Genomic DNA, 18697 nt, shown 5'->3' with positions numbered 1-18697 from the left:
CATATGGAGCCCATTTTGGCCATTTAAAAGTATTTGCTCACCAATCTCCTGATGTCTTTGAAGATAGTCCTGGGAATATTAACAGAGAAATCGTATATATTTTTTGGTCTTTTTTCTAACTTTTAAAAAAATTGGGTATTGAATTTATATGCATATTCATAACAGGTTTATTAAATATTCAGCTAAAATGTCTTGGACATGAAAGAATTAATTATTAGAATGTTTCACTCTAGCTAATCATTATGTTAAAAACCATAGTAGATTCAAGTATATGTTTGCTCAATTCTGTTTGAGTAATTAATATACACTTGGCAAATTGAATCTACATACAAGTAGTCTATACACTATTTTGAATTTAGTTACAGACTTCTTGTGTCACACTGTCCTCTTCAAACCATAGAATGTATTTTATTCAACTGTGTTGTAATTCTATACAATTCAGGGAATCAGCATGTTATAGGATTTTGTAGTAATATAAAGCAAAACGAGACTAGAGAAGCTATTGAATTCACCCTCCTGACTGGAGATAGAGCTGCTTTTATTCCATCCGAAACAGACGAGGATCTTTCCTATTTTAAATAACCGTGAAGATAGAAATTTCATAACAGCTCTTAGCAATCTATTTGATTATTTACCACTTGTACATTTAAGATGTTCATCCTAAAGTCTTAAATTCTTCACTGGACAGTTTAATATCATTTTGCCCTAGGACACAAATTCCTATCATTATCCTCTTTACAGCCCTTCTTATAGTCAGAAAACTATGAAGATATACCTCAGCTCTTTCTTTTGTACGCGATATTATTCCAGTTTTTTTAAACATTTACTTTTGTTTTTATAGCTCTTTCTGTACATGAATGGAAAAGGGCAGTATTTTTAAAAGGTCTGCCATACATGATGCCCCTGAGAAAGGCACTGCATGTTTTAATTTCACTGTGCTGATGTGGAAATAGCCACAGCTTTTTCATTATATGCTGATGGACAGAGCATTTGTGTTCATTTAACCTTGAGGTTGAAACTTGTTCCCAAAAAAGTAACTGACTCATAGCATTGGCTAGACCCAAGAATAAAGAGCATCAGTTTTCCTAATCTTAAAGGCTCATCTTGCCCCCACTCTGAAAACGCACTAAAATTAACTTTTCCTTGACCTTTTCTGCTGCTATTCCTTTACTGATTTAACAACTTTTTTCTATCATCTTTGTCTCCTAAAATAAATAGACAGCGTTTATTCAACAAACATTGGAGGGTCCTGCTGTGTTTAGGACACTGTGCTAGGCTTGGGAGGTTCTAGTGTGAACTGTTAGCAAAGGCTCAAGGGCAGAGGTGTCCTGGGCATGTTCAGGGAGAGCAAATAGTCTGTCACAGTGTGTAAGGAAGCAGTGGTGGGGGAAAACAAGAGAGGTGGACTGGGGCTAGATCCAGATCATGAAAGATCTTGGATTGCTCTTAAACAAATAGTTGGTGGTAACAAGGACAGAAGTAACATTTTCCAATCTGTATTACGGAAAGCTCTTATCAAGTCTTTAAAACACAGACTGTGCCCACATTGTCCTCTTGGTTTAGTATCTAACAGACCATCGGGTAAAAGTACCTGCTTCATTTATGTCTTTTTATATAAATTCTGTGTCATAATTTTTCCCTTTGTATTAAAAAATTCAAGGAAACCATTTGAGTAAAGACAGCCTTCTGTTCACACTGATCTGGATGGTTCTTCCTCCTGCTGTGCCCATATTTATTCCAAAGCCCTCTGTACACTAACATGTTACTTTCTGTGTTTATATATACCAAGGAGTCTGGAGAAGAGTTTGTCCTATAATAGGCACAACTTTCTGTACCAAATGGCATTAATGATGGGCTGTGAGTAGCATTACGACCAAGTGTTTCTACTTGATTGGGCCACATGATAACAATGCCAGATCTTTACAGCATCTCCTGTTTGCATGCATGCTAAGTTACTTCAGTTATGTCCGACCCTTTGAGACCCTATGGACTATATAGCCTGCCAGGCTCTTCTAACCATGGGGTTCTCCAGGCAAGAATACTGAAATGGGTTGCCTTGCCCTCCTTCAGGGGATCGACCCAGGGATTGAACCTGTATCTCTCACATCTCCTGCATTATCAGGCAGGTTCTTTACCCCTTAGTATCACTTGAGAAGCCCTTGCAGTGTCCCTTAAAGAATATCAATGTACTATATAATAAAAGGTCCTGGTATACCAATCCATTTGGAATCTATAAAGGTATAACTTCAGGAGTTTGAAATATGGAAGGAAAAGTTGTTTGGAGTCAGATTGTAAAGAGCTCCTAAACTGTCATCATGCCATCGAGTTAGGTCTGTTTTAGGAGCTGTAAGAAATTGTCCTAAATATATTAAGCAAATTCAGTCCCTGACACTACCTCCCACCCTGCTCTGCCACCCCTCCCAGCCCTACTGATTTTACTTCATTTCTAATTCCTCAGGCTTTCAATCTGTAAGAAGCAGGAACACTCAGGGGGATTAGTGTGGGATGGGGTGGAGTCTCAAGTTATATCTCAGCAATGTCTCAGGCTCAGAAGTGGCCCCAAATCTAACTGCTGAACTTGAGTTTTTTATTTTTTAATTAATTTTTTTATTAAAGGATAGTCGCTTTACAGACTTTTGTTGTTTTCTGTCAAACCTCAACATGAATCAGCCATAGGTATACATAAATCCCCTCCCTTTTGAACCTCCCACTCATCTCCCTCCCCATCCCACCCCTCTAGGTTGATACAGAGCCCCTATTTGAGTTTCCTGAGCCATACAGCAAATTCCTGTTGGCTATCTATTTTACATACGTAATGTAAGTTTCCATGTTACTCTTTTCATACATTTCACCCTCTCCTCCCCTCTCCCCATGTCCATAAGTCTGTTCCTATGTCTGTTTCTTCATTGCTGCCCTTGTAAATAAATCCTTCAGTACCATTTTTCTAGATTCTGTATATATGCGTCGCTCAGTCACTACATACACTGTCGTATATAGTCGCTCAGTCGTGTCCGACTCTGCGACCCCATGGACTGTGGACTATATACGCTCAGTCGTATATAGTTGCTCAGTCATGTCCGACTCTTTGCGACCCCGTGGACTGTAGCCTACCAGGCTTCTCCGTCCCTGGGATTTTCCAGGCAAGAATACTGGAGTGGGTTACCATTTCCTTCTCCAGGGAATCGTCTGGACCCAGGGATCGAACCTGGGTCTCCCACATTGGAGGCAGATGCTTTAACCTCTGAGCCACCAGGGAAGCCCATATATGCATTAGAATATGATATTTATCTTTCTCTTTCTGACTTACTTCACTCTGTATAATAGGTTCTAGGTTCATCCACCTCATTAGAACTGACTCAAATGTGTTCTTTTTTATGGCTGAGTAATATTCCATTGTGTATATGTACCACTTCTTTATCCATTTATCTGTCGAGGGACATCTAGGTTGCTTCCATGTACTAGCTATTGTAAATAGTGCTGCAATGAACAATGGGATACATGTGAGTTTTTTAGTTTTTAATATTTATGAATTTGGTTGCATTGGGTCTTAGTTGTGGCATGCAGAATCTTCATGGTGTCAGGGGGGTCTTCCGCTTTGTCACAAGGACTCTCCAGCTGTGGTGCACAGGCTTCAGTAGTTGTGGCACGTGGGCTCCAAGATATGTGGGCTTAGTAGCTGTGGCTCATGGGTTTAGCTGCTCTGCAGCATGTGGGAATCTTAGTTCCTGACCAGGGATCCAGCCTGCCCCTACATTGGCAGGAAGATTCTTAACTACTGGGCTACCAGGGAAGCCCCTGAACTTTAGTTTTTGAATTCTCTCTTTTTACTGATCATTATTTCATCATCTAAATTTTGAAGGTAGGCATTATTCAGAATTATCATAGTATTTTAAGGAATGGTAAAGCATCACTATGATATTCCTATTGTTCTTCTCAAGATGGTCTTGAAAAGCAGGCCCCCAAGATATGAATGACCATTTATGGCATTTATAGTCAGTCTCCTTAAGACCAAGAAACTTGCAGGAGACCCCAGAGTACCTAATGGGAAATTGAGCATGCTTTGTATGCACATCTGAATAACCCTTCCACCTGACTTTAAGTTGTAAATCTTTTGCCAGGTAGAAAATAGAGAATTAAAAACCTCCAAATTCAGGGTGCATGAAATGTCATTAAATCTAGTATAAAATTTCTTGAATCTGTCAGATAAAGGAAATCATGTATCCAGAGTGAAGATGGAATATCAATTGACAGAAACCTATGAAGCTGGCACTTACTCTGAGAGACATATGAATCTAAAAATCCAATAATGCCTCTTCCTTTGAAAACACTTGAAGCCAGAAAGGTATTAGGAAAATCAATAAGGTAAAAAATCTTCATCCTACTGTTTGGAATGACTCCCACATAAGAATTAATTAACGCAATACTTCTAGAACATGAAAAGAATGTTAAAATGTTATCTCTACCCATAGAAAACAAAGATATAAACCCACCTAAATATTAGAGAGAGTAGTTGGAAAAGAAAGATTGGAAGGATTAAAGGGATGTCTAAGAGGTCATTTCTGTCCTGTTGTCTCACCATTTACCCTATTCAGATAGAAGGATAAGTGTTGAACTTCAGTTCATCTGAATTCCTCAGCTCTGTCATCAATGCTGTGACACATTCTAATTTTCTTATTCATTTGTGATGAATAAGTTCTCTCTTTTCTATTCACAATGCTAAAAGTAACCAGTTTTTGTGAGTGAGTTATGATTATTTCCCATTTTTTTAATGTACTATTATTTTTCCTTAGCAAGTTTCTCTCACTCTTTACCAGCCAGTGTGAACCCCACTTGCAGAAAAGCCCTTGGACAGTACCATTGCCTAGCCTTGGAGTTAGTCAAGAGGAATGAGAGACTAACCCCCTGGGCTCCTTTGTTAATCCAGCCAGTTACCTCAACTGGCAAGTGGCTCAGCTTCTGCCCATAAAATAGGTGTAATATTAACAACAGCTTTCCCTTACCACCATCCAATATGTAGAATCCAAATCAAGCCAAATATGTCTCCTTCCAAAGAAGAAGCCTGAACTAGCCTAACAAATTCCTGAATTAGTCCAGATGTCAAGGGCAAGCATAAAGAGAGGAATACCAAGAGACACGGGAACTTAGGATTTATAAATATATAGACTTTGGAACAGTACAAACTCATTAAATCCAAGAAACTGTCTGATTTAAGGTGAGTTTTCTAATTTCTCAAATCTCATTTTTTCTCTGGTAAAGTAGAAAGGGAAAGGGAAAGGGAAAGGGAAGTCGCTCAGTCATGTCCGACTCTTCGCGACCCTGTGGACTGCAGTCCACCAGGCTCCTCCATCCGTGGGTTTTCCAGGCAAGAGTACTGGAGTGGGCTGCTAAGTAGAAATGACACTATATACTCTTGTAGTCAGGATTAAATAATATACTGTTAGAGCTGCTTTTTAAACTCTTCTAGGCAGGTGATCCTCAAGCTAAGGTGAGCATCCAGTATTTGGGGTGCCTGATGCCTGATGCTGGGAGGGATTGGGGGCAGGAGGAAAAGGGGATGACAGAGGATGAGATGGCTGGATGGCATCACTGACTCGATGGACATGAGTCTGAGTGAACTCCAGGAGTTGGTGATGGACAAGGAGGCCTGGCGTGCTGCGATTCATGGGGTTGTAAAGAGTCGAACACGACTGAGCGACTGAACTGAACTGAACTGATGCCTGAAACAGTGTGCCACAAATTAGGCTTTCAGTAAAGTCTCAGGCTTCATCCTAAAAATATGTACATATTCTGCTTTCTGCTCCTCAACAAATCCTTGTTTGTTTCACCAAACTGGAAGTTCCATGGGGACAAGAACAGGGTCTGTTCTTTTTGTATATAACTTTCAAGAAGTAATTATTGGATAAATGAGTACATGTACAAATAAGATTTTGAATTACTTAACCACAAGGACAACTGACTCTCTAAAGAGACAGCCACATCTTTATTATTTACTTTGTGGCTTTGCATACTCGTCAGACTGCTCCACTTCCCTGGGTCTGCCCGTATTCAAATTGAAGAACATTTACTTAGGATACCTGAAACCACAGAAGGTCTTCAGTGAATAGTACCTCTTATTATCATTCCTTTGCTCATTATTTCCTTTACCTTATTGTCCCTAAGGCTCTATGGCCTTTCTCATAAAGAAGTTGTCAAGGACTAGGAAAGTCAGAGTCTGGAAGTCCTGTGAAGGAGTCTGTGTGTCTCTAGCCACACATATTTACCCATGTAGTATGCTCCATTTTCATACATTTCATTTACTCCTGGCTTTAACTTTATAGCAACTTGTTAAATCATCCTAGAAGTGATGAGCAAGGGGACTGAAAGAACACTTTCTCCCCTCTCCCTTTAGGCCGAGGGTTACTAACCTGGAATTCTTAGAAGACCTCCTTGGAGTTTGGGAGATGCTTGAAACTTGTTATTTTTGAAGAATTTTAGGAAGAGAGATTTTCATAGGCATCTGCATCACCTTCAAAAATTGGTAATCATTGCCCTGGAACATTACATACACAGAAATCAGAAGGACTAATCTTTCATTACAGTTAATAATACTTTTACTTCCATGGAGACTGATCAGTTCAGTTCAGTTCAGTCGCTCAGTCGTGTCCGACTCTTTGCGACCCCATGAATCACAGCACGCCAGGCCTCCCTGTCCATCACCAACTCCCAGAGTTCACTCAGACTTATGTCCATTGAGTCAGTGATGCTCATCCTCTGTCGTCCCCTTCTCCTCCTGCCCCCAATCCCTCCCAGCATCAGAGTCTTTTCCAATGAGTCAACTCTTCGCATGAGGTGGCCAAAGTTCTGGAGTTTCAGCTTTAGCATCATTTCTTCCAAAGAAATCCCAGGGCTGATCTCCTTCAGAATGGACTGGTTGGATCTCCTTGCAGTCCAAGGGACTCCCAAGAGTCTTCTCCAACACCAGAGTTCAGAAGCATCAATTCTTCGGTGCTCAGCCTTCTTCACAGTCCAACTCTCACATCCATACATGACCACAGGAAAAACCATAGCCTTGACTAGACAGACCTTTGTTGGCAAAGTAATGTCTCTGCTTTTGAATATGCTATCTAGGTTGGTCATAACTTTCCTTCCAAGGAGTAAAGCGTCTTTTAATTTCATGGCTGCAGTCACCATCTGCAGTGATTTTGGAGCCCAGAAAAATAAAGTCTGACACTGTTTCCACTGTTTTCCCATCTATTTCCCATGAAGTGATGGGACTGGATGCCATGATCTTCGTTTTGTGAATGTTGAGCTTTAAGCCAACTTTTTCACTCTCCACTTTCACTTTCATCAAGAGGCTTTTGAGTTCCTCTTCCCTTTCTGCCATAAGAGTGGTGTCATCTGCATATCTGAGGTTATTGATATTTCTCCCCGCAATCTTGAATCCAGCTTGTGCTTCTTCCAGCCCAGAGTTTCTCATGATGTACTCTGCATAGAAGTTAAATAAGCAGGTACAATATACAGCCTTGACATACTCCTTTTCCTATTTGGAACCAGTCTGTTGTTCCATGTCCAGTTCTAACTGTTGCTTCCTGACCTGCATACAGATTTCTCAAGAGGCAGGTCAGGTGGTCTGGTATTCCCATCTCTTGAAGAATTTTCCACAGTGTATTGTGATCCACACAGTCAAAGGCTTTGGTATAGTCAATAAAGCAGAAATAGATGTTTTTCTGGAACTCTCTTGCTTTTTTGATGATCCAGCAGATGTTGGCAATTTGATCTCTGGTTCCTCTGCCTTTTCTAAAACCAGCTTGAACATCTGGAAGTTCACGGTTCACGTATTGCTGAAGCCTGGCTTGGAGAATTTTGAGCATTACTTTACTAGCGTGTGAGATGAATGCAATTGTGCGGTAGTTTTAGCATTCTTTGGCATTGCCTTTCTTTGGGATTGGAATAAAAACTGATCTTTTCCAGTCCTATGGCCACTGCTAAGTTTTCCACATTTGTTCGCATATTAAGTGCAGCACTTTCACAGCATCATCTTTCAGGATTTGAAATAGCTCAACTGGAATTCCATCACCTCCACTAGCTTTGTTTGTAGTGATGCTTTCTAAGGCCCACTTGACTTCACATTCCAGGATGTCTGGCTCTAGATGAGTGATTACACCATCGTGATTATCTGGGTCGTGAAGATCTTTTTTGTACAGTTCTGTGTATTCTTATGGCACCCCACTCTAATACTCTTGCCTGGAAAATCCCATGGACGGAGAAGCCTGGTAGGCTGCAGTCCATGGGGTCACGAAGAGTCGGGCACAACTGAGCAACTTCACTTTCACTTTTCACTTTCATGCATTGGAGAAGGAAATGACAATCCTCTCCAGTATTCTTGCCTGGAGAATCCCAGGGACAGAGGAGCCTAGTGGGCTGCTGTCTGTGGGGTTGCACAAGAGTCGGACACAACTGAAGTGACTTAGCAGCAGCAGCAGTGTATTCTTGCCCCCTCTTCTTCATATCTTCTGTTTCTGTTAGGTCCATACCATTTCTGTCCTTTATCGAGCCCATCTTTTCAGGAAATGTTCCCTTGGTATCTCTAATTTTCTTGAAGAGATCTCTAGTCTTTCTCATTCTGTTGTTTTCCTCTATTTCTTTGCATTGATCGCTGAGGAAGGCTTTCTTATTTCTTCTTTCTATTCTTTGGAACTCTGCATTCAGATGCTTATATCTTTCCCTTTTCTCCTTTGCTTTTCGCTTCTCTTCTTTTCACAGCTATTTGTAAGGCCTCCCTAGACAGCCGTTTTGCTTTTTTGCATTTCTTTTCCTTGGGGATGGTCTTGATCCCTGTCTCCTGTACAATGTTACGAACCTCATTCCGTAGTTTATCAGGCACTCTATCCATCAGATCTAGGCCCTTAAATCTATTTCTCACTTCCACTGTATAATCATAAGGGATTTGATTTAGGTCATACCTGAATGGTCTAGTGGTTTTCCCTACTTTCTTCAATTTAAGTCTGAATTTGGCAATAAGGAGTTCATGATCTGAGCCACAGTCAGCTCCTGGTCTTGTTTTTGTTGACTGTATAGAGCTTCTCCATCTTTGGCTGCAAAGAATATAGTCAATCTGATTTCGGTGTTGACCATCTAGTGATGTCCATGTGTAGAGTCTTCTATTGTGTTGTTGGAAGAGGGTGTTTGCTATGACCAGCGCATTTTCTTGGCAAAACTCTATTAGTCTTTGCCCTGCTTCATTCCGTATTCCAAGGCCAAATTTGCCTGTTACTCCAGGTGTTTCTTGACTTCCTACTTTTGCATTCCAGTCCCCTATAATGAAAAGACATCTTTTTTGGGTGTTAGTTCTAAAAGGTCTTGTAGGTCTTCATAGAACCTTTCAACTTCAGCTTCTTCAGCATTACTGGTTGGGGCATAGACTTGGATTACTGTGATATTGAATGGATTGCCTTGGAAACAAACAGAGATCATTCTGTCGTTTTTGAGATTGCATCCAAGTACTGCATTTCGGACTCTACTCAGATATCACAAAACTAAAGTCAGACTTAACCCCTCTCCCTCCCTCTATTCTTGCCTCCCCTACTGTTTTAAGGTCCTGATTCATTTGGCCTTTACAGTTCTTTACTCTTTGCTAGATATTTGTGCTTTGAACCCAGCATGCTTAATGCAAATGATTTTAATCTCGTGCAAAACCACTGTAGATAATTCTTTGCATTTCAGATGAAAACAATATACAGACATACAAAGTGAATATCACTTAGGCAGAAAGGGCACATATCAATAAAATAACAATTTGAGCTGAACAAAAATAAACCCATGCAGATTAATACATATTTTCAAAATTGCATAGCAGATTGTAATTCAATCAAGAAACAGGGGCCTTTTGACATTTATGAACGTTTATAAATTGTAGAAGAACTCTGAGATTAAATTTTTAGCCTTAATATTAAATTTGGGATAGATATTATTGATTTTCATTAATACATAAAGACAACAATTATATCCAATAAAATCTTTAATTTAACTTGGCTTTAATTTGTCTTAGACTGTGACATACACACTGTGAATTTTCTCTCCATCTTGGATTCCTGTCATTGACAGCCTGTGTGTCATTTGACATCCAGGAAAGATAGTTTTTCATTCCAGACCTTGGATATATTAGTCAATCTGGGTATAATTTACATCGATCTCTTTTGATCACATCAAAAATTTAATTTTGACTGATTAACTTTTATGAATAAATACTCCTTGAAATTTAGAAAGTTGTATGCTTAGATATAAGAACATAAATGCTGAGTATAGTTCAAAAAGAGCATAATTATTATTGAGACTTACTGGGTTTATAACATACAACAGAAAAATAAGCGAGCACACTGCACAGATTAACCAGCAGTCATATTTTTCTCTGTTTTTTCAAAGGTTGGGAAAGAAAGCAACCTCAAAAATATTGGGGGAGCCGGTGGGAAGGAAGGAAAGGAGAAAAGAAGAAAAGAAGGAAGGAAAAATAGTTTAAAAGATGCACCAGTGTGATAGTCTAGGATCCCAGCTTGTAGACGGGACTAGAATGTAGCAAAACTTAGAGTTTTAAAGTCTTTGAAGCTAGTTGGTCTATATATATATATATATATATATATATAGACACTCACATATATATTTCAAGTTTGTGTGTACTTTCAGTGAATCATACATAAGTTAATTATCTTGCTTAAAATTTTCATTAAGCTCATCAATTTTGTGAAACAATTTAAAATCACTGGAGACCCCCAACCTCTCTTTATGGTCCAAGCTGCAGATTTTCAATTTAACTCTTCTTGTCCAAAGAGGTAAACACCATCCTTCACTCCTGCATGTTCATGGAACAGGGTTTCACCTAGTCCACAAAAAGAAAGATGTATTTTTCGGAGGAATCTCTACAATGGTGCATTTGTCCAGAAAACTTGCTGAGAAGTGAAGCTCTAATTGCCAGTTTTCTGCTTTAGCCTTATTCTATGCTAATTTATTTAATCAGGTCTTTCTACTTGATCTTTTTTAATACAGTTTGTTTTGCATTTTTCTGGAGGCCTTATGTGAAGTGGCTAAAACTACAGTGTCAGAGACACAAAAATTCAACCAGCGTATTTTAAGTCCTTGACATATTTGAGTGGGGTGGGATAAGGAGACCTGCTTTGTCTTCTCAGCATCCTTGTTTGGTTTATTCTCTTGGATCTTCTGTTACTTCAGTTTTATTTCTCTGTAAGAAAAGCTATCAAAACAATAGTGAGCAGGCCAGCCCATTAATCGCTTATTTGACTTGTGTGTTGACGATTACAAAAGAAAATTGTCAGACTTGAAATACAGAATGAGACACTGTTAAGGTCAACTCCCCCCAAACTGAAGTTTGTGTTTTTTTTTCTCCTTTTACATTTATTTATTTTTAATTGAAGGATAATTACTTTACAGTATTATATTGGTTTCTGCCTATGTTGATTCATGTTGATGTATAGCAGAAAACTGAAGTTTTTATTATTAGAAATGCATTTTAGGGGACAGATGCTTTTCTTTAAAATCCTTTTGTCAGAGGGCACGTTCCTAGCCTGGTGCTATGCAGCAGACAAGGCAGTAACCACTGTCAGTTAATGACTGACAGCACATGGAGGTTTTGAATGTATCCAAAGCATTAAACATTCTAAATCTACCCTTCAAAGAAGCAAAGTCTACGGAAGTCTATCTTTGTCAAAATTAGCTAAGATTTGTCATGTACAACATAGTAAAGCTTTTACTTGTTCTCATTGTGCTACCCAATAGCTATTTAAGCAATGATAGAAACGGTCTGTCTATAAGGCAAGCCACCAGCCACAGGAGGCTATGGAGCACTAGGGATGTGACTAGTAGACCAAGGAACCAAACATTTACTTTTTAATTAAATTTTAAGTATTTTACATTTAAATAGGTATATATGGCTAGTGGCTACTATATTGAACAGCATAACTCTAGAAACTGTTTATATGATTCCGATCAAAACAAAGCTGACAAAGAAAGAGGTACCACCCCTTCTACATTGATCAGACAGCAAGAGGCCACATCTTTGGACATTTTATGAGTCCTGAATCTTGGGCTCCAGGTGACAAAATGGGCTCTTACTGCTCATGCTTTAGGAGCAACAAGTCCTGTCTAAACGTAATTTGCTTTCCTTCTCTCCACAGTATCATTGGGTTTATTTTTAATTCCTTGTTTTGTCTTTGATTTTCAGTTCCTTGACCATCAGCCTGTGGCCTGCCCCTTCTCTCTGTGTAAGTAAAATGGTTTCTTTACTTTTCAAAAAAAACAGAAGTGCCTGATTTGGGAATTTTGAGTCTTTATTGGCATGTTTTCCAGTTGGCTTTGTTGTGGTTTCCAGCGCGTCTTAACTGTGTATTAGCTTCTTTCATGTTTGGAGTCGATGCTCTTGGTGATAGTAGTAGCTGCCATCATGACGGGGCTGAAAGGCCAGCAGCCCAAGCCACTGGGCTTGTATTATATAAAGACTGCCTTTGACTTGGCCACAGCTGCTCTTTGCAAAAGTCACTGCTCTTCTAGACTACAGCTTACATTCTTCAGTCAGATACCAGCAACAGTTGGGCTTTTGCTCTGCTGTCAATCAATGGGCAATTATTTATTCTTCAGTTATATACCCATCGCTAGGTTCAATAGCTTTTTACTTCAACTTCTAGATCAGAGGTTTCATTTTTTGTACAAAATTTCTAATATCCTTTTACAGGAAGTATAAGACTGAAGTATAAAACTTCAGTCATTTAGGCTGAAATCCTGTGAAATTGTAAAGTCCAGGAAAAAAAAGAGAGAAATCCAGGATTACATATGCTAGGAGGTTTATAGAAGGTACCATTCTCTTTTTAGAAAAGATGGAAAGTCATTTGGGGAAAAATAATAACTTGATTTCAGATGAAAAGACAGAATATTTATTATTTAAAGCCCAAATTAGGCTGCACTGAGTTGGTTTGGATAAATTTTACCTCGAGCTGCTTGAAAGAGATTCTGGGGCCCTGAACCCAGATAATCAAAGTCACTGTGTGAGACACTACCCAAGTGATGCCACAGGTAGTGGCAGTCACTCACAGGATAAATATTATCAGCGTCCTTCCAGCTGCTTCTCACTCTCTGGTGAACGCTGTCCCCTATTCACAACACTCTGTCTTACTTCACTGACGCCTTCGCACTGCGAGGTTATTTCTTGTGTTGCAATCATTTGCACAGAAAGGGTGTTCCCATGGCTCTTTTGCTTGTGTGTGGCTTCCACTCACATTCCTAGAAGCGAGTTGCAAATATATTTAGGGGAGCAATATCCTCCAAAGGATGCTAAGGCTAAAGTCTAAAGTGACAGTTATTTGACAGAGAAAGGAGATTGATTAAACTCCCCAAAGACTGGTGCTGTGTGTAATGCATTTATACAGCAGGGGTGGGTCCTCTCTGCCCCTGACAAGTCTTGTTATTCCTCATTCTCGGTGTTGATAGAGTGGGTCTGTCAGTGCTTTGGAGGGTGTCGGCGTTCATGCTTGCAGTTACCACTTTAAGTCTCTGTGTCCCTACTCCAGTTACCTAGCACTGTGTATTTCTAGTCCTCTGACTGGCAAATCATTTTTGTTACAGTTCTTTTGTGTAAAAACAGTTCACATAATAGCTGTGTGTTAGACAAGGCATTAATCCTCACATCACCGGGGATGAGTCAGCACTGTGCACTCCTGCCCGCCCGGCTCAGCTATTATGACGTCAGCACTGGAGGGCAAGCTTCAGACACAAGCAGTGCAGGGGCCTGGAGACCTGGGTCATAGATTAGAAATCGAGGGGAGACCTTTGAGATAAAAAACATAATTGAAAGGCCGTGCCTGGCTCATAGGAAAATGTGAAACTGATTCGATTCTACATCAGCCATCAATCTGGCAGCTTCTAGAAAGATCCAAGTTTTAACCAGAAATGAGGCTGAGCAAGTGACCTGGAATAGACTGAACGCCCATCCATGTACCCACTAACCTTTTCCCACCTCCATGATTGCTTAGATTGTTTAAAATCCTGAGACTGCCTTTATTTCAAGGGTGACGGGGCCTGTGACAGTTCTGCTGACCTCATGTGCCCACAGACACAGCTGATGGCTCCAGAGGTGGTGCCCCAGGAGCCCATCAGAAGGAGAAGAAAAGTTCCCTGGGGTCAGGTGAAAACATTATCCCTTAGCGCTTCTAGCTCCTAATGCCACTGAATGGCCTCCTCCAGGCAGGTACAACATTCTGCCTGTTCGAATTTTTTCTCCTTGGCACTGCCTTTAGTCCAAAGTCCCAGTCTGGATTTTACATAGATTTCAATAGGAGCTGAATAGCTTCCAGACGTTCCCCCGAAAGTGTTTCATCCCATTCATCTTTAGCAGAGCAGAGAGGAGCCCTCCATGACCTGACATGCTGCCTTGAAGTAGATAGCACAGACTCGCCCTATTTGAGAACCAGGTTCTTATAATGTAGAACTGTCCACAGTTCAAACTCAGATGCATTCTCAGAAAGGACCTTTCTGTATTGAAAACTAAACGTTGAAAAGCCTGAAAATTCACTGCCTACCTTCTCTGTTAACAAGACATTCCTCTATCACACCCTTGATCTCCCACTCTTCCTTTCACCCAGTGATAACCATCCAAAGTGCCTTACTACTGGGGTCTTCTGCCTTCATTGCATTGCTTGGAGGCTCCTATCCTGCTTGTAGAAGCTAATACTACTGCTTAGCTTAGGTTTTGATGGATTATCACGTATGGCTCTTTATTCAGTTTTCAGTCAACAAACGTTTATGGAAAACCAGTCACTATTCTCAGTTCTTAAAACTGCTAAATAAATAAGAAATGCTCCCCATTGTTAAAAATCAGCCTGATAGGGAGATATACATAAATAAAGGCCATGCCATGTGATGGCCACTGGAATGGAGGTATACAAGATGTAGCAAGGGATCAAAAAAGAAGCAGGAGCACCTGCCTGCACATGGGGGGTGCCCAAGCGGAACCTAAAAGCCTGAAGAGTGAGCTGTAGTTTACCAGGTGAGTATGGGGGAGGGGGGAGCAACAGAAGATCGCAATCAGAAAAAAAGCCAGCGCAAAGGAGGTGACACACAGCAGGCAGGTTCCGAGTTCTCGGCACAGTTTCGTGACTAAAGGAGATCCTTTCAGAGGAGATGAGGCTGGCAAGTAAGCAGGAGGCAGATCATGGAAGGCTTTGTATGCTGAGCAAGGAGTTTGGACTTGAAGTAACAGGCTTGGTGAGGCTTTGAAGAATTTTAAGGAGATTTATGTTTTAGAAAAAGAGCAGTCTGGTGACTGACTGAGAAAAGGGAGAGCCGGTCAAAGATGAAAACCAAGGGCTTCAACTGTGCAGTGGGGCTGGGAAAGGAGAGGAGAGGCCACTGGGTAGTGCGGCATAGACCCTGATGTTTGCCTAACGCCAGCCTGGCTTGGCCCCATGCACAATCCTTGCCTTCTTGGATGAAGGCTCACATGTTTTGTGGGGCCAAATTTCAGGTGAAATGTTCCTTTAAGTCCCTTCACTGGAGACCTCAACTTGAGTTAGGCCTACTGGTTTCCAGAAATATGTGTCTCCTTCTCTCATAGTGGCCTTGGCAGGCCAAGAAGGAGGGGACATTGCCAGTCTGGCAATGCCAGTCTGCCTTCTTTCACCTGAAAATGAAACCAGTTCTTAATAAGATCCTCCTAAAGTCAATCAAAGCCCCAGTTCCTATCATTTTCCCATGGCTGCCCTTTTCTGAGAAGTTCCAAGCCATTGAACTGAATTGCAACTTATGCACAGCAGAGTGTTGAAACAATGCAGGATATTTGTTCCTTCTTTCTGAATTAGAGTTCACCATAAGCGTGCTTTTCTCTTGTTCACTTTGGGCTGCCAGGACAATTTAAAGGAGGTTTTCAGCAGCTTCTGTTGCATGTGCCATGTTCTCTTTAGCAAATGGGAAGATATGTGTGGGTGTGCATAAGTCTTCTCTGTATTACTTTCTGGAGAAATGTTTGCGGAGATGAACAAGATAAGGAGTAGGGACCTATTGAAAGCCCAGGTCCCCTCAGTGACCTGAGTGCAGAACGTAGGCTGGTGATCAGATGGTCAATTATGTGTTTGTCAAAACACAGTGGGCTGCATTCCAGACTGCCAGCTTTGGAGGCCCAGCTTCTGCCAACCAAATGTCATCTGGGAACATGCAACACTGGGCACTGTGAAGGAGTTTGAAATAGACCATGCCACAGCCAACCTACTGCCAGTCTTATAGCACCAATATGGCATGCACAGCCGGGCCCCATGTTTCAGAGCTCAGGAATTCACTGTTCTAAATTCAAGAGGTCAGATGGGTTCATGTTTTCAAAGCCTATGTTCTCTGCTTTGAACATTGTGACTTGCTCCTCAGCGATTTCCAAGTGATTTTTTCCAGTCACATCTCTGTGGAAACCACTCTTTTTATGATGGTTATGAGAGCCTTGTAAATGTCCCAGAGGAGAGAAAAAAAATAAACTTGCTCTGACAATGACTATGAGATTCTGATAGAGGGATTCCAAGTCTTAGGAAATTACATGAAAGGTGCATAGCTTTTAAAATATCAGGAACCACCTTGGCAACTTATAAAAAGCAGAAGGGCTTTGCCTATTTTATAAAGTGATTTGCATATACCTGCATAAATAATGTCCCCACCTGTACTTTTATGCATTTAGGTTGAATAAATTAAATTCAGTGATCTTTAAAATATTCACTGTCTTTCATTGCTCAGATATCATTTTCAGGACCCTTCCTCCTCATGTTTTTTTCCCTGTAGTAGTAGTGGCTATTTTTTTTCTATCTTTGATTCAGAGAATCAAAATACACTACAGACCAGTCTATCATAGCCAGGAGCATTACCTCTCTCTGCTTCCTTTCCTTTTAGCCTTTCTACCTATTAAACAATGCTTTCCATAAGCTTTTCATAAAGGAAATGGGAGAGTACATTACTAGAATGAAAACATAGCACAAGCTAGGATTCAGAATCATATTTAGTGGTGAGTTAAAACATAAACGAGCACATTGCCCTTGTGTGTTCTTAAGAAACTTAACACTGAGTTACGAAAAGAAGCCATACTATTGAGTGTTCCATATGCACATAAGATAATAACAATTCCAAAAGGAATGATACTCCAATAAGTACTGTAGGATTTCTTTCATGAGAGAAAACTTATGGGCTGGAAAACATCGTGTAAAATGTGATTTTTGTTGTTGTTCAGTTGCTAAGTGGTATCCAACTCTTTGTGACCCCATAGACTGCAGCGCCCCAGACTTCCCATTTAGCTAGTCTTGAAAAATGGCTTGAATGTAAAAAAAAGAAAGAAAGAAAGGAAAAGTAAAGAAATGATATCCTGAGCAAAAGTATAAACCTAAGTGTAGGATTCTTTGAAGGGGTACAATAAAAAGCAGTTTTTCCCCACTCAAATTTTAAGCCCATTGAAAAATAAAAACAGTGATAGCTGGGGAGCCAAAATTCTTGCTAAAGTCTAGGTGGAAGGATATAACTTAGTATGAGAGGTAGAAGGGGCTCACTGACTCTCTTCCTCCCAAGGGAAAATCTGGATCTGCATAAGAGTAATGCTTTTCCAGGTCACTGACTCCTGCTAGTCTAAGCAGTCTAGAAAGGAGAAAGACTCAGAAACTTCAATAGATAAGTCCCAGCCAACTGAGAAACAGGGACCAAGGGCTGCCTTACCAACAGGATGATTCTCCTCCATGGAAAAGTATTAGCATAAGGAATGAGGCAAGATATGTTTAGAAAACTTCTTTATGTAAACTGGGAGGGGGAAGAGGCTTTCCTGCAAACCCTAAGATCCACAAGCTGGGAAACAAGAGGAGGAAGTACTGAGTAAAATGAAAATGGAAACCAGAGCCAAGAGGTCAGATAAGGCTCTCAAATGCCTAAGGGGACATACCTGAGGTTGAAACCAGCTGTCATAGAATTATTGGAGTTCTAAACTGAGGCTTCCTTTTTAGACTCTTAAAATTACCAGAATCAGAATCCCAGGAACAAGCAAGAAATGAAGACAATGAACTAAACCCAAGTTGGAAACAAAAACAAAACTCTTATCTTTTGTGAAACTAGTGATAAAATTTGTTGAGTACTTGCCTTTCTTTGGGTACTAGATAAAATATTTTTAATGGCTATATGATTTAACCTTTTAAACTACTCTTTTTAAGTCTATAATGTTATAAAAATGAAATGGATATTTAGCATGTTTGAATAATTTTTTCCAAGAATGCCTAGGAAATAACAGATAGAACTTGAATCCAAGACTATCTGTCTTAAAATCTTCGTGGAATTTCATTAAACACAAAGTAAATGTCTACTAAGTGCTGAAAACCTAATAGCAAAACACACAGAGCCTCTGCCCTGCTGGAGTTTACGGTCTGGGGGATGGGAGAGAGACATTAATCAAATGGTCACACAAAAGAACTTATAATTGCAAGCTGTGCTTACTGCTGTGAAATAAAAGTGCCAGGTCCTCTACAAGCAATATAGGAGGGGGATCTAAGTGAGTCTGGAAGTACAGAAGACGCTTCCCTGAGGAAGTGATTCTGAGCTGACCTCTGAGGTTGAGGAGATAATTCAAGGCCTGTTGATGTCAGGATCTCTGAGGACATGTTAAGGACCTGCCTCAGGGCAATGGAAAAGCACATTTAAGACTGAAAGTGGCATG

The 18697-nt window shown here is 40.3% G+C and overlaps 1 protein-coding gene across 26 annotated transcripts in view; it reads left to right on the top strand.

Moving 5' to 3' along the window:
* Positions 1 to 18697, top strand: part of ZBTB20 (zinc finger and BTB domain containing 20) — an 862801-nt gene that overhangs the window by 649784 nt on the left and 194320 nt on the right. For all 26 annotated transcript variants that reach the window (XM_059890169.1, XM_059890161.1, XM_059890164.1 and 23 more), the window contains one exon: positions 12212 to 12251. The gene's annotated coding sequence lies outside the window, so the exon portion shown is untranslated. The remainder of the gene's footprint in view (positions 1 to 12211; positions 12252 to 18697) is intronic.

Source organism: Bos taurus, chromosome 1 (assembly GCF_002263795.3).
Source record: "Bos taurus isolate L1 Dominette 01449 registration number 42190680 breed Hereford chromosome 1, ARS-UCD2.0, whole genome shotgun sequence".
Lineage (NCBI taxonomy): Eukaryota > Metazoa > Chordata > Mammalia > Artiodactyla > Bovidae > Bos > Bos taurus.
Note: the sequence above shows the minus strand (reverse complement) of the source record. Positions and strands in the feature narration are given on the sequence as shown.